Source organism: Pantherophis guttatus, chromosome 8, assembly GCF_059756535.1.
Source record: "Pantherophis guttatus breed Tessera chromosome 8, ASM5975653v1, whole genome shotgun sequence".
NCBI classification, from domain to species: Eukaryota; Metazoa; Chordata; class Lepidosauria; order Squamata; family Colubridae; genus Pantherophis; species Pantherophis guttatus.
Genome location: NC_142070.1, coordinates 82,611,296 through 82,628,118, shown reverse-complemented (window position 1 = coordinate 82,628,118; position 16,823 = coordinate 82,611,296). Strand labels below are relative to the sequence as shown.

Below are 16,823 nucleotides of genomic sequence, written 5' to 3'. Positions count from 1 at the left end.
CCTGCCTTCCATGGAGGACCTGTATACTGCACGAGTCAAAAAGAGGGCTGGGAAAATATCTACAGACCCCTCACATCCTGGACATAAACTGCTTCAACTCCTACCCTCAAAACGAGGCTATAGAGCACTGCACACCAGAACAACTAGACACAAGGACAGTTTTTTCCCTGAACGCCATCACTCTGCTAAACAAATAATTCCCACAACACTGTCAAACTATTTACTAAGTCTGCACTACTATTAATCTTCTCATCGTTCCTATCAAATTCCTATTTGATTGCTTATTTGTACCCTATGACTATCATTAAGTGTTGTACCTTATAATTCTTGACAAATGTATCTTTTCTTTTATGTACACCGAGAGCATATACCCCAAGACAAATTCCTTGTGTGTCCAATCACACTTGGCCAATAAAGAATTCTATTCTATTCTATTCTATTTGTTCTGAGCCACAAATGAGCAGTCTATTAATGAGTAGCTTTGCCATAAAAAAATGGGTTATGAATAACATTATGCAAAGATCCAGCTCTCTGGAAAGAAAAAGAGGAGAAAGACCAGGAGCAGCAAAGTGGCTGGACTCAGCCATAGTGATGATAGAGGCCCCTTTGCAAGATTTGAAAGACAAGGTGAGGGACAGATGGCCATGAAGTAAATGTATCTCAGTGGTTGCTAAAGGGTTAACAATCTTGCCGGCACACAAGCAAGCAAGCAACCAAATCTAGCTAAAATTTCAGAGAACTGTTTTGGACCTGTCCATCAGAACTATCACGATGGTGGGTGCTGGCCGCAGACTTTCTCCTGGATTGTCCATCACCTGGAATTGATTTCCCAGAAAAATACGCAATCGTGCGTCATCCCTGCAAGTTTTCAAGATTGTCCCGAAGCCTCATTTATTGCTTCCTCTGCTAGGATTATTCGTGATGCAAAAATCATTTTAAGCCTCTTTTGCTCTCAATCGGGTCGTTTTAAATTAAGGATAACATTGTTGTATTTCTTATGTGCTTTCCAATTCCTTGTAAGCCACTCTGTGAGGGCAGCGTCCCTTGAAAGATGAGGGAGGAAGTTATTAAACGAATGGCTGGATGAATGAGGGCAGAAATATAATTTATAATCTTTGCCATGTGAAGGATTTTTCGTGATTGACGTTGGAAGAAAGAACAGGGATTAGATCAGGGGTGAAATTCGGCAGGTTCTAATAGGTTCTGGAGAACCGGTAGCAGAAATTTTGAGTAGTTCGGAGAACAGTCAAATGCCACCTCTGTCTGGCCCCAGAGTGGGGAGGGAATGGAGATTTTGCAGTATCCTTCCCTTCCATGCCCACCAAGCCACGCCCACAGAACCGGTAGTAGAAAAATTTGTGGACAACCATGAATTCTTCTCTTGTGCATATGATTTTAGAGGAAAAAGTGTGCAGAAATGGGTATCCTAATTGTATTGTGCAAAAGCTCATCTTATGGAAGGCTGCTTTAAAAGTGTCTGTATGCGAGAAAAAGGATCTAGGAGTTTCTAACATGGCAAGTTTGCAATCACAACAAGACTTTTGTCTGCTGGAGACAGGAAGGGAAAGCCAGGGGTAAAGGAAGAAATGCAATAATTCTGGGTAAAGATAGCAAAAACGCTGCAGCACAAAATCCTATGACAGTTTGTTCCAAATGTCATAACTTATGTTTCCAAGGATTAAATCTCCGTCATTCTACTGAGTGTTTTTTTAAAAGTGGCAAAGCAGGTTCTAAGAAGTCTATTTATAATATACTAACATATGTCATACTCAAATAAGCATACTGTGTTAATGAAAACGCTATTAAAATGCTTTCAATGATACCGAGGAAGAGAAAGAGGGGGAGCCACAGAAAGAAGATTGAATTCAGAGTAGATTAGCCGAGGGGAGAAGGTCTTCTGGGAGAACTGAAGTGAAGTGAAATAAGGCTAGAAAGCTCGGTAATACGAATAGCAGGAGATCCGGACCGAAACAAGGGACGCAGGTGGCTCTTTTATCGAATGTGATGTCCTTAATAACAGCAAATGAGAAGCCTAATCAGGATTTTCAAAATTGCATGAGATTTGACAGTTGAATAAATAAAAATAGCCTTGAGGTTCACAGTTACGTCAATGCTAAAGCAGAGATGATCTCTGGGGGGTAAAGAAATGATTCTTTCTGGATTTCCTGTATGTTTCAGTGTTATAGGAAAAAGATCTCTAGGTCTCTAACTATCTCCCTATCTCTGTTTGTCCGTCCATCCGTCCATCCATCCATCCCTCTCTCTCTCTCTCTCTGTATCTCTCATCTACCTACATCCATCTATTTTTCTATCTCTGTCTGTCTGTCTGTCCGTCCATCCATCCATCCATCCATCCACCCACCACCCACCTCTATCTCTATCTCTCATCCATCTATTTTTCTATCTGTCTGTCCATCCAACCATCCATCCATCCATCCATCCATCCACCCACCACCCACCTCTCTCTGTATCTCTCATCTACCTACATCCATCTATTTTTCTATCTCTGTCTGTCTGTCTGTCCGTCCATCCATCCATCCATCCATCCACCCACCACCCACCTCTATCTCTATCTCTCATCCATCTATTTTTCTATCTGTCTGTCCATCCAACCATCCATCCATCCATCCATCCATCCACCCACCACCCACCTCTATCTCTATCTCTCATCTACCTACATCCATCTATTTTTCTATCTGTCTGTCCATCCAACCAACCACCCACCCATCTCTATCTCTATCTCTATCTCTATCTCTCTATCTCTCTATCTCTCTATCTCTCTATCTCTCTATCTATCTATCTATCTATCTATCTATCTATCTATCTATCTATCTATCTATCACATCTACCACACTGCAATTCTATGGCTCCATATGGTGATTTTATTATGGTTTTATCTTAATTTAATATTTTATCTCATATTGTAGTATTGTCCACATTCATTCTCCCTCCCTCCCTCCCTCCCCCTCCCTCCCCCCCCATCTATGCAGTCACCCATCTACCCATCATCCTGAGGGAGATTTCACAATTCAAAGAAACTTCTGCACTGGTCCTTAAATCCTGCTTTTTGCCTACTGGAGATATGAATCCAGTCGATGTGGGGCAATCCAACGATTACTTCGTTTCTAGTAATGAAGCCTGATTTCTTTTATCTTGGCATTTCTTCCAAACTTCCTTCCTTTATGGAAATTCCTTTGAGGTCGTTGATGTTATTACTGCTGTTGTTTTTCGAAAAGAATGAAGCTTCTTCTTGAGAAGAACAAGGCAATTTATTTCTCCGGGTGAAATCTTGCCACAGTTTAAATATATAAGAGGCTGTATCGAAATGAGTTTATTACCCATGCTGAATTCATCTGTGCCTCTAAGTGAGATGGAGAAGTTGAATGAGGAGGAGGACCTGTGGCCTCAATATGAGGCAGTTTCTTATTCCTGTGTGCAATCCTGGCCCAAACTCACCAAGCTAATTTCAGTTTTCATTTTGTATATAAATTCAGATGAAGACAATAGGCGAAGAGGCCCAGTTCTGTCCATGTTTAAAACATTGTATGGAGTCTATTTTACCTCCCACGGTTTTTTTGAAAAGAATTGAAGTAGATATACTGTCTTAGCAATGCGGAAACAAGGAAATTATCCTTTGACATGGATGCAACTACTTCTTTTAAAGATCTTCTCTTAAAGATTGTTTAGTATATATTTTGGCCACTTTAAGCTTACCTCCTACGGTTTTCTGAAAAGAATCGAAGCGGATTCCACTCCTGGAAGAATAGCTATAAGATCTTTCTTCATTGCATTGTTTCCTTAAACAATTTTTGTTGTCCTATATTACATTCCTCAATATTCCTGAATAAGCTTTGGTTGCTAACTCATGTTAAATTACCGTGTTATTTCACTACACTTTCTGGGAATAAATCCTTAAATTCTCAGATTGGGTAGGAGACAGTAAAAAAAAAAAAAAGTACGATGTATTACTAAGAATGTTCTTTCGAGGAATCTAGTTGCAGAGAGAGGCTTTACTAGAACTGTTGAATTAAATATATATAGAGAGAATAGAATAGAATAAGAGAGTTGGAAGGGACCTTGGAGGTCTTCTAGTCCAACCTCCTGCCCAGGCAGGAAACCCTACACCACTTCAGACAAATAGTTATCCAACATCTTCTTAAAAACTTCCAGTGTTGGAACATTTACAACTTCTGGAAGCAAGTAGTTCCACTTGTTAATTGTTCTAATTTCTCCTGACTTCTAAGTTGCTTCTCTCCTTGATTAGTTTAGGATAGATATATCCATCCCGGTGCCATGATTCCTTTCTGAACTAAAGGAAACCTTTAGGACACCTTCAACTGAAGATCTAGAGAAGAGCTAGTTCATACGGTGAATCTGTTGGCCATGGCTCCTCATTTATTCCAAGCAGCCACCAATAAATGAGGTCATCTCTTCTCAAATATATAAAATACCGAACCACAGAAATCTCAGGCATTCGGTGGAAAGATGGAAGATGTACATCCCCACCCCACTTTTTTTTGCTTGTTACTGATTCTTTTTTATTGATATATTTTTCTTTAATAAACATAAAAAACTCAATATCTATATGAACAGCATGTTGTCTGCATACAATTCGTTTTGAATAACAAAAAGACATTATTTATTTATTTATTTATTTATTTATTAGATTTCTATACCGCCCTACTCCCGAAGGACTCAGGGCGGTGCACAGCCAAACAATAAAAACACATACAATACAAAATTTAAAAAATAGAATAAAATCAAATTAAATAATTTTGGCCCCGACAAATTTAAAACCCCAAACTTTTAAAACCAATTTAAAATTGAATATATAAATACTAAAAAATATTTAAAATTTTAAAAATCTTTTGTAAAAGAGGGGGAAAATTAGGCCAGGCCGGCCTGGTGAAATAGTAAGGTCTTTAAGGCGCGGCGGAAGGTGCGCAGATCCGGGATCCTCCGTATCTCTGGGGGGAGCTCGTTCCAGATAGTAGGTGCCCCCACAGAGAAGGCTCTCCCCCTGGGGGCCGCCAGTCGGCATTGTTTGGCTGACGGCACCCGGAGGAGCCCCTCTCTATGGGAGCGTACCGGCCGGTGGGAGGCTATTGGTGGTAGTAGGCGGTCCCGCAAGTACCCGGGTCCTAAGCCATGGAGCGCTTTAAAGGTGGTAACCAAAACCTTGAAGCGCACCCGGAAGACCACCGGGAGCCAGTGCAGCTCGCGCAGGAGAGGTGTTACATGGGAACGCCATGTCGCTCCCATTACCACCCGCGCGGCCGCACTCTGCGCCAGTTGGAGCCTCCGGGTGCTCCTCAAGGGGAGCCCCATGTAGAGAGCGTTGCAATAGTCCAGGCGGGAGGTGACAAGGGCATGAGTGACCGTGCGTAAAGAGTCCCGATCCAGAAAGGGACGCAACTGGCGAATCAGGCGAACCTGATGAAAAATCCTCCCGGTCACGGCCGTCAAGTGCTCTTCTAAAGACAGCCGTGAGTCCAGGAGGACGCCCAAGTTGCGAGCCCTCTCCGTGGGGGCCAATGATTCGCCCCCAATAGTCAGTGATGGCGTCAACTGACTATATCGGGACGTCGGAAACCACAGCCACTCAGTCTTGGATGGGTTGAGCCTGAGCCTGTTCCTCCCCATCCAGATCCGTACGGCCTCCAGGCACCGGGACATCACTTCAAGGGCATCGTTGGGGTGATCCGGGGTGGAGATGTACAGCTGGGTGTCGTCAGCGTACTGATGGTACTCCACCCCGAAACCACGGATGATCTCGCCCAGCGGCTTCACATAAATGTTGAACAGGAGAGGCGAGAGGACCGACCCTTGCGGCACCCCACATATGAGGGGCCTCGGGGTCGACCTCTGTCCCCCTGTCAACACAGACTGCGACCGGTCAGAGAGAAAGGAGGAGAACCACCGCAACACAGTGCCTCCCACCCCCAACTCTTCCAACCGGTGCAGCATGATACCATGGTCGATGGTATCAAAAGCCGCTGAGAGATCTAACAGGACCAGGACAGAGGAGCACCCCCTGTCCCGAGCCCTCCAGAGATCATCAACCAACGCGACCAATGCCGTTTCCGTGCTGTACCCGGGCCTGAAGCCCGACTGGAACGGATCCAGATACGTCGTTTCATCCAGGTGCTGGGGGAGCTGTTGCGCGACCACACTCTCAACAACCTTCGCAACAAAGCGAAGATTGGAGACCGGACGATAATTTACCAACATTGCCGGGTCCAGGGAAGGCTTCTTGAGGAGAGGCCTCACCACCGCCTCTTTCAAGGCGGCGGGAAAGTCACCCTCACTCAGCGAAGCGTTTATAATCCCCTGGAGCCAGCCTCGTGTCACTTCCCGGGAAGCCAGTACTAACCAGGAAGGACACGGGTCCAATAAACAAGTGGTCGCGTTCAGTCCACCCAGAATCCTGTCCACGTCCTCAGGGGTCACAGGATCAAACTCATCCCAGATAACATTCTCAAGACCTGCCCCTGTCTCTCCCCCTGAGACTACCCAGTCGGAGTCCAAATCTTCCCGAATCTGAGTGATTTTGTCATACAGATACTGAACAAAATCCTCGGCTCTACCCTCCAAGGGGTCCTCCCGCGCTTCCTGGTGGAGCAGGGAGCGGGTCACCCTAAAGAGGGCGGCCGGGCGATTATCTGATGACGCAATAAGAGCAGCAAAATAACTACATTTCGCTGCTTTTATCGCCACTAAGTAATTCCTAATGTGGGATCTTACTAGTGTCCGGTCAGATTCAAGAAGACTGGCCCTCCAACTACTCTCTAGGCGTCTTTTCCGGCGCTTCAACTCCCTCAGCTCCTCGGTAAACCAAGGAGCCAATTGAGATCGGCGCCGGGTCAGAGGCCGCAAAGGCACGACCCGATCCAGAGCACCAGCAGCCGCCCTATCCCAGGCGGCCACCAGGTCTCCAGTCGAGGCGTGTGCCAGAACCTCAGGAAATGGCCCAAGCTCCGTCTGGAATCTGTCAGGTTCCATCAGGCGCCTGGGGCGGAACCATCTGACCGGCTCCGCCTCCCTGCGGCGGGGTGCAGCGGTTTGAAAGTCGAGACGAAGGAGAGAGTGATCTGACCATGACAAGGGTTCAGTAACTATATCCCCTATATCAAGATCCCTCAACCACTGTCCAGAGACAAAAACCAGATCCAGCGTGTTTCCCCCTGTGTGGGTAGGGCCATGAATTAACTGGGTCAGGTCCATAGCTGTCATGGAAGCCATGAACTCCCGAGCCATCTCTGACGTCTCACCCACGGACGGCAGGTTGAAATCCCCCATAACCATAAGCTTAGGGGTATCAACCGCCACCGCGGCGATGACGTTGAGTAGCTCGGGCAGGGCTGTTGCCACGTGGCAGGGAGCCAGGTACGTGATCAGCAAACCCATCTGAACCCCATGACCCCATTTCACAAAAAGGGATTCACAGCCGGCCGTCTGAGGAACAGTGGCCTCCCTCGGTCTCAGACCTTCTTTAATGATAACCGCTACCCCCCCGCCCCTCCCCTGTGACCTCGGCTGATGGAATGCTTGGAAACCTGGCGGGCACATTTCAACGAGGGGAACCCCCCCCTCCTGGCCCAGCCAGGTCTCCGTAATACCTGCCAGGTCCGCACCCCCCTCCTGAACAAGATCACAGATGAGGGGGGCTTTATTTACTACGGACCTGGCATTGCACAGCATCAGCCGAAGGCCTGGGTCCTGAGGGTCTATGCAACCTGAGGAGCGAGTAGAGCCTTGGGGGCCGGAGCACGCCACCGCTCGTAGACAGCGAGTGCGCACTCCCCTAACACGATATGGCCCCCTGCTCCCGCCATATCTACCCCTCCCACCTACAGTACATAGTACTGTAGACATAGACATAGACACATTAGACATAGTAGTAATGATAATATGCGTATCATTGATAATGGTCATACTCATATAGTAATATTAGCATTAGCTTATCCATACTAAGGTAAAGGTTCCCCTCGCACATATGTGCTAGTCGTTCCTGACTCTAGGGGGCAGTGCTCCTCTCCGTTTCAAAGCTGAAGAGCCAGCGCTGTCCGAAGACATCTCCGTGGTCATGTGGCCGGCATGACTCAACGCCAAAGGTGCACGGAACGCTGTTCCCTTCCCACCAAAGGTGGTCCCTATTTTTCTACCTGCACTTTCTTTACGTGCTTTCGAACTGCTAGGTTGGCAGAAGCTGGGACAAGGAACAGGAGCTCACCCCTTTTATTATATAGTTAATCATTCTCTTAATCTTTTTAGTTCCTAACCTCTGTTTCATTGGTAAAACAAATCCCACATTAAAAAAATATTCTGTTTCTTCCTTCTCCTTTATTTTTAGTGTTAATCTGTCCATCTGCACATTCTAATATATTTTTTAAATAACACAGTCATCTGAAGGGATCTCTTCATTTTTCCACTGTTCCACTTCCTTACACATGTAAGATTAGATACATATTCCCTTTATTATACAGTTCTGGTAAAATACCCAAGAGAAATATTTCTGGTTTAAAATCAATATGTTGCTTTATCATTTTTTTCTAGCCATGTGTGTATTTTGGTCCAATATATATTTTTTTTCTTGCACATCCCTTTTTTTATTCTGAATAAAAGTTCACGTGAACTTCGCAACTCAGAGGACATACAGTAGTGGCCAAAATTGTGGAAACGTTTTGGGAAAAGTGTATTTTTGAGGTTTGATGGCTAATAACACCACTTTTTTTTTTTTTTGTGGTGTTTCAAGAGAATCTTATTCCACTGCTGGAATGGCCTGGGAATAACCCGGACCTTCTTAACCCAACTGAAAATCTATGGAGCCATCTAAAGAAACTGGTTAGTCAGAAGCGACCCAGCAATAAAACCCAGTTAATAGAAGCCATCATTCCATCTTGGCTTCACATGATAACAGCTGCAGAACTCAAAGACTTGGTTCCCTCCATGGGAAGACATTGTAAGGCCATCATTCATGCTAAAGGTTACCCAACGAAGTATGAACTGACATGGGGATCATTTTTGTATATCTTGTTTTTTCTACGTGTTTCGCTTTTCTTCCTTATACTGTAACTGCTGTTCTAATAGCAAATCCTTCATGAAAGTGATTGCATGACATTCTTGATTAAATTATCTTTCCATTGATATAGAATTTTATGGTACTACTCCAAAAAAAAAAAAAAAGTGGTGTTATTAGTTTTAGAAAATACCCTTTTCCCAAAAGGTTTCCACAATTTTGGCCACTCCTGTAAAAGGAGAGCCTTTTCAACTCCTTGGAATGTCTTGTCTGAAAATATAGGGCAGAGAAACTCAGGATGGGGGGGTGAGTTAGGGGGAAGGGGACACGTCACCAGTGTGCAAAATGCTTTTCCATCCCCACAAGAGAGGGGGAAATGTCCCTCAAATGCAACGTTTGGAGTGATCTTGAGTTCAGAGAGCAATTCAGCTGCGACAGTTGAAACTAAAATTAGACCTTAAAGCCGGAATAAACATCTCTGCCTTTCGGAGGAGACGTAATTCAGCTAATGTTTCAATCATTTATATTACCCTCCATTTTGAACTCATTTCTAATCCTGCCCAGTATAATGAAGGCTGAGCTTCATTATAGTGGAGACCCTTTCGACTCGTATTAACATAGTAATTCGAGAGATTTCTTTGACAAACCCCAACTCCTTAATCTGGAGAGGGTTTTTTTTGAGCCTGTACTTTCCGCCTGACGCTACTTTTGACCCAAGTGGGATAAAATTTTAATTGTCTCTTTCCCCGTGTCCTATTTTAATAAGCACCCGGTCTGTTTTGGAGAGAGGATATGCATTTTATATATTGTTTTATGATTTTTATAGCACATGTGCCAGCCCTTAGATGCTAAGCAGCTTTCATAAATGTTTAAATGTTGATATTTTTCCCCCCCACCTAAAGTGGGGAAAGGAGAAAAGAGAAGTATTTCATCAATATTGTAAAAGTACAACGTTCGGATAAACCTCCTTCAAGTGGAGTTTGCATTTTGTAGTGATTTTTTGTGGACGCGTTCCGTGCAAAAAACACAGAAATGGTTTGCTGCGATTGCCTTCTGGAATTTAAATTTTGCCTTCCCGGTCTTCCCTAAGCCCCAAATCCAGCAGATATCTTCCTTGGATGTTTTTAAACTTGGCTTTGACCAAGTTGCCTTGGCCTTGGCTGATTTCTCATGATTGACTCAACCGCAAACTGAATTTCTCCCATTGTAGCTTAGGCTGCCCTACGAGCTCCTCTTTGTGTTCAGTATGAAATGGGAACCTCCAAAAGTTGGATTAGTTAAGATGTGATTCAGTGAATTCAGCCTATATCCTGATTGCTTATTTGTTTCCTATGACTATCATTAAGTTTTATACCTTATGATTCTTGATGAACGTATCTTGTCTTTTTATGTACACTGAGAGTTTATGCACCAAGACAAATTCCTTGTGTGTCCAATCATACTTGGCCAATAAAGAATTCTATTCTATTCTATTCTATTCTATTCTATTCTATTCTATTCTATTCTATTCTATTCTATTCTATTCTATTCTATCCTATCCTATCCTATCCTATCCTATACTACAGGCAGGCAACTCGGTTAACTGGATCTAACATGGCTATGTGTGGCCTGCAGACACCACTATAGGTTGCACTTAACAGAATAGAAAAACAGAGTTGGCAGGGACCTTGGAGGTCTTCTAGTCCAACCCACTGCTCGAGCAGGAAGCCATATACCATTCCAGACAGATGGTTGTCCAGTCTCTTCTTAAAAACTTCCACATTTCTAAAACTGTGCATCTGTCAAAGGGTTAAATTCCCGTTGACCTATATCTCCCTGTCGTTTTCCACCAGTTTCTGCAATGCAGCCTCTCCTTAATTCCAGAGACTTATTTTATCTTTGAGAGATAAAACATCACCCTTTGATAAGTCATAACTTTTGGCTTTGCCAAGGAAATCAATTTTAATTAAATTTAGTACACTGGGGCACTGACTCATTCCCCCCCCCCCCATTTCTTTGAATCTGGCTGCAGCATGCTTGTCAATATGGAAGTTGGGAAACAAAGTGTTACAACTTCTAATCATTGTCCATTGTCCTTTCACAGCTGTATTGGATGTTGGGGCTGAGAAGACCACCATGAGCTAAAGAAAATGAATCTCCCAATTTGCCTAAGCCCGCTAGCTTGAAAATAAAAGAAGGAAGCCAGAATAAAATCTCAGAAAGCCAGAATAAAATCAGTTTAAAAACCCACTCAAGGTAGAGAGTAGGAGTTGCGGGAACTTGCAAATGTCCTCCCATATTCTTTTCCAAGCTTGGTCCAATAAGCAGTCTTAAGAGAAGGAAGGAACCATCAAGGTTGGGATTCATTTTTCTAGTTCCAGATAGACTCACAAACATTGTTGGTTTGAGGTCTTTAAATCTGGGTTTCCTTTCAGTGTGATCCACTGTCGGAAACTTGTCACTCAGTTCAGTGATGCATTTACTGTTAAAAACTGTTTAATCTCTGACTGGAGATCACATTAATTAATGCAATTATTCTATCATTCTATCTGTTCCAGGCTCTTATAGGTTTCTGTTTGGGAGCTTCTCAATCACCAAATGTATCCCAGCCTGATGCCTTCCTTCCACGTATATTTGGATTATAAATCTCGTAACTCCCACCCAAAGCCCATCTTACACCCAGCTGCATTTATTGGTTTTTGCTCTTTGGAGAAAGTGGCTGTAAACAGCTTTCTATTTTCCAGGATAGAAATTGTTTTAAAAATGATAAATTGATATTCTGACCGACTGTTCAAAATAATAGCTACCTTGATCTTTTATCTATAGAAAAACAAATTAAATTATATGCATAATTTTAGTAGTTTGCAACTGAAATACAGGTGGTTCTGGACTTACGACCACAATTGAGCCCCAAATTTATGTTGCTAAGGGAGACATTTGTTCAGTGAATTTTGCCTCATTTTACGACCTTCCTTGCCACGGTTGTTAAGTGAATCTGGTTTCCTCATTGACTTTGCTTGTCAGAAGGTCGCAAAAAGGGATCCCATGACCCCATGGCCGTCATAAATACAAATTTTGATTACATGACCCTGAGGATGCTGCTGCAATGGTTGTAAGTGTGAAAAATGGTCATAAGTCCCCTTTTTCAGTACCATTGCAGTTTTGAATGGTTGCTAAAATTTCCCCCTGCCTGCCATCACTCTGCTAAACAACTCATCCCCACAATACAGTCAAGCTATTTACTAAAACTGTATTACTATTACTCTTCTCATCCTTCCTATGAGCTATCTCCTCCTTTTCTACTTATGGCTATAACCTTCCTGCTTGTATCTTTACGATTTATATTATTTTATTTCATTTCCTAGTACGATTTATGTTGATTGCTTATTTAGTATCCTATGATTATCACTAAGTGTTGTATCTTATGATTCATGATGAGTGTATTTTTATGATGATGATGATCATGGTTTATCACTTACAGCTTTTATGTACACTGAGAGCTTATGCACCGAAGACAAATTTCTTCTGTGCCCAATCACACTTGGCCAATAAAGAATTCTACTCTACTCTACTCTACTCTACTCTACTCTACTCTACTCTCTTCTCTTCTAAATGAAGTATTGTAAGTAGCCATAGACGATGATCGTGATTTATCACTTATATCTTTTATGTACACTGAGAGCTTATGCACCAGAGACAAATTTCTTGTGTCTGGTTCAATCACACTTGGCCAATAAAGAATTCTATTCTATTCTATTCTATTCTATTCTATTCTATTCTATTCTATTCTATTCTATTCTATTCTATTCTATTCTATTCTATTCTGCTCTGTTCTGTTCTGTTCTCTTCTCTTCTAATTCTCTTCTCTTCTCTATTTTATTCTCTCTTGTCTTCTCTTGTCTTCTCTTCTCCTCTTCTCTTCTATTCCAAATGAAGTTATTGTAAGTAGCATAGACAATTATCATGATTTATCATTTATATCCTTTATGTACACTGAGAGCTTATGCACCAGAGACAAATTTCTTGTGTGTCCAATCATACTTGGCCAATAAATAATTCTTCTCTTCTCTTCTCTTCTCTTCTCTTCTCTTCTCTTCTCTTCTCTTCTCTTCTCTTCTCTTCTCTTCTCTTCTCTTCTCTTCTCTTCTCTTCTCAATGTATTGTAAGTAGCCATATTTTTTTCCTTTGCTTTTCAGTGGGGAAACAAACTGCTTTCCTTTTTTCTGTCACTTTATCTCCAGGGCATTAAAGACAAGAAACAACAGATGGAAACTAACCAAGGAGAGAATCAACCTAGAACTAAGGAGGAGTTTACTAATAGTGAGAGCAAGAAAGAGCCCTGCAATCAACCTTCTTTGCCTTGGGCAGCTGCCAAAGTTGTCCTGTTTCCATCCTTGGATCCTGTAATCAGCCTTGAGTCCAGCACTTGGACAACCTGCCAGATAAATTAAATACATAACAGTAAAATAAATAACCGGTAACAAAGATAACCACAGCGCCTTCTGAAGTAGGTCCTTTAAAGAAGAAAATAGAGAGGAGAGGGGGGAAAAATAGTGAGGCAATCTCTTTTCGCCCTGAATCTTTACCAAATCTTCACTAGCAGGACAATTAATTTCACAACCCTAAGAGTAAAACTTCCCTTGGCAAGGAAAACAACTGCAATCAACTACCTGCTTTCTTTTGGAATGTTTTTTTTTCTTCTTCTTTCCAAGTGCACCATCTAGGCTCTGGAATTTTCTAGCTGTTTCCAGGCCAAGTATTCATCACAGTTTTTAGCTCAGTCGAGGATAGTGAGATGCGGCCGGTGGGCGAGAGGATCAGAAGACTTTCTGTTTACCGACAAAGAATTTACAGCAAACCTGAAAAGAGTTAAATTCAGATTTAAAATGAAAACAGAAATACATTGCCATCATTTTCATCCCCCAAACTCCTGGAAGCATGGAGATTGGTGGGACGGTTCTTACTGAACATAGAATAAAAGGAACCTTAGGGGTCTTCTGGTCCAACCCCTTGCTCGAGAAGGAGAACCTATGCCATTTCAGACAAATGGTTGTCCACTCTCTTTTTGAAGCACCCAAAACTTCTGAAGGCAACTTCTGCTCCACTGGTTGATTGTCCTCACTGTTGGGAAGTTTCTCCTTAATTCCAGGTTGCTTCTCTCCTTGATGAGTTTCCATCCATTGTTTCTTGTCCTGCCTTCGGGTGCTTTGGAGAATAGGTCGACCTCCTCGTCACAGACATACTACTAATCTCATTTCTGCCTAAATACTCAGTATAATAATTTCCCACCCATTTGATATCCTCATTGTCAGTTCTGAGGCTTGCTTCTTCATTAGTTCATTCGTTTGGTCTTCTTTATCCTGAATTTTAGTTCTATGTTTTTTTTAACTGGGCTTTTTAACGTCTATTCCCAGAGCTTTGGATCTTTTGCATGTTCATTGCTCAAAGCAGAGCATTTCCAGATGGGTGAATTTAAACTCTCGGAATCCTCAGCAACAATCAAGGCAGATTAATTTGTGAGTTTACATCCAACCTTCTGAAAATTGCCCCGTTGGGAAACTGTCCACTGTATTGGGTTCTACTTGAAATGTGAATTAATTTTCTCTTTGGTCCAGAGACAGCTATTTAGGTTAGTCCCAGGAAAGCAGGTTTGCAGTTTCTTATTTTCTTCTTCTTCTCCTCGCCAGGGAGTTCTGAGTGGGGAGTGAAGGTGGAAGAAACTATCTTTAGTAGCCAAAGCTAAACCCAGATCCTTGAGCCATCAACCAGATACAAAATGGTGAAATCTACTTTCATAGCTGCTCCTTATTCAAATACTTACTTGGTGTCTGCTGCCATGCTTCCCAATTTGCAGAAGTGGACGTGAGTGTGCGAGGTTGTGCAAACCCTTCTTTCCTGCTTGAAAAGACCGATAATAAGAGAAAGAAGATAAAAATTAAACAGGTTAGCACACACCTCCTGGAAGAGGTTGTTCCATGAAGGTTGCCATAGAAACATTGGCTTATTCTGACTCAAAAGTGAGAAATTGGACTTATGCCATTTTAAACCCATCCCAAATCACTTACTAGGCAGCACGTTATGAATGTGATTTTCAGTTTGCCTTTTTTCCAACAATTTTTTTTTTTACTTTCTATTCTAGTCTGCAGCCCTCTGCTTTCTCATCAGACATTAACAAGCCCTGAGAGTGCTTAGTTTCCAAGCCCCGACCAAACCCCCTCCCCAAAAAACAACAACCCAAACAAACAAAAAAACCCCACCCTAGATATTTGCCATTTCCAAATATTTATTGATAAATCTGAGTTGTTGTCATTTTTAAACGGTTCTCAACCTCCAAAGCCCACTTTGGGGATTAGATCTGTGTTGTTGTTGTTGTTGTTGTTGTTGTTATTATTATTATTATTATTATTATTATTATTATTATTATTATTATTATTATTTAACCAACCAGACAGTTCCTGATTTCGTACATCTACTGTCTTCCAAGGGATTCGTAGATTTTAGTTTAGTTTCAGCACATTTTGCATGGGGGCTACAAATTAAAGATTGGGGGGGGAGGAAATGGCTTCTTCAAAACCTGGTGCCATAATATAGAATATTTATTTGTGATTTTTATAGCTCGCTCATTAGATAAGCCTTGATTCTCTAGGGTCACTCAACAACCGATGAGACCAGCCGGTTTCCATTTCCATTCTTTTGACTCTCTTGATGGCATTTTACACTTTTGTTTGTTCTCTAATCCATTGTGCAGGTCTTTCTATCTTGTCTTGCGATGCCGAGCATGTCTCTTTGCCGTGGCTCTTTGTATTGTAGCTTTTGTAGCAATTGCGAGATTAGTGTCCATGTTTTGCCGGCAGAGGTTAGAGAAGGTGGCACACACTTTCTCTTCAGGCCAGGGGTGAAATCTAAAAATTTTCCCTACCGGTTCAGTGGGCGTGGCAGGGGAAGGATATTGCAAAATCTCCATTCCCACCCCATTCCAGGGGGAAGGATATTGCAAAATCTCCATTCCCACCCCACTCTGTGGCCAGTCAGAGGTGGTATTTGCCGGTTCTCCAAACTACTCAAAATTTCTGCTACCGGTTCTCCAGAACCTGTTAGAACCTGCTGGATTTCACCCCTGCTTCAGGCACAGGATTAGGGGTTAGGGGGAAGTTGTTCTTGACAATTATGCTTGACAAATGCCCACCAACCACACTGAACATGCTGTGGACTGAATCACCATCATTCCTTCTTTTGCCTCCGTGTTACCTTACGTCTCTTCATCCAGCTACTTTGCAAGGAAAAGCAATCCAGGAAGTGCCACAAAACCCAACCGGAATCTAAGCTTCTCCTCTTCCCATAAACTGCTAATCCCCACAATTGAGTTACTGTTTGCAAGAGGACAAAGCAGGAAAAATAACAAATGGAGATCAGAGGTTATTCAGTCCTGCAGCCGCTTTGCTTCTTTCCACATTTTTTTTTTTTTTAGATTTACAAATTGGGAAGGTTGGGATAGGTTTTATTATGGCCAGGCTGATGAATGTTGTTGGTTGACATGGTGGCTTCACCCCAGGAGTCAGAAATGAATGAGATAGTTAAGAAGGGATCTTAAGGAAGAAAATGGCTTATTTCAATCATAATGACCAGTTTTAAAAAGTTTTAAAAAAAAGTTCTGATGATAGCGTGGCAGAGCTGATTCTTGGAACTTTTTTTTTTTTTTTTTACTTTTTAAAGCATTTTTTTAGTACCTATTGCCCGAACTGGTATTTTTGTGTAAAGTGTGATAATTTGTTTTTGAGCTCTCTGTGACTCTGTGAGATTCCTGCTTGTTGCAGGGGCCATTTTC

General features: G+C 42.4%; 1 long non-coding RNA gene across 1 annotated transcript; it reads right to left on the bottom strand.

Moving 5' to 3' along the window:
• Positions 1-12,962: 12,962 nt before the first annotated feature.
• LOC132710975 (uncharacterized) lies at positions 12,963-15,343 on the bottom strand. Its single transcript, XR_015729194.1, has 2 exons — positions 14,820-15,343; positions 12,963-13,857 (listed from the first exon to the last, which is right to left on the bottom strand). It is a non-coding gene; the product is annotated as an uncharacterized LOC132710975 (long non-coding RNA).
• Between the last annotated feature and the right edge of the window lie 1,480 nt (positions 15,344-16,823).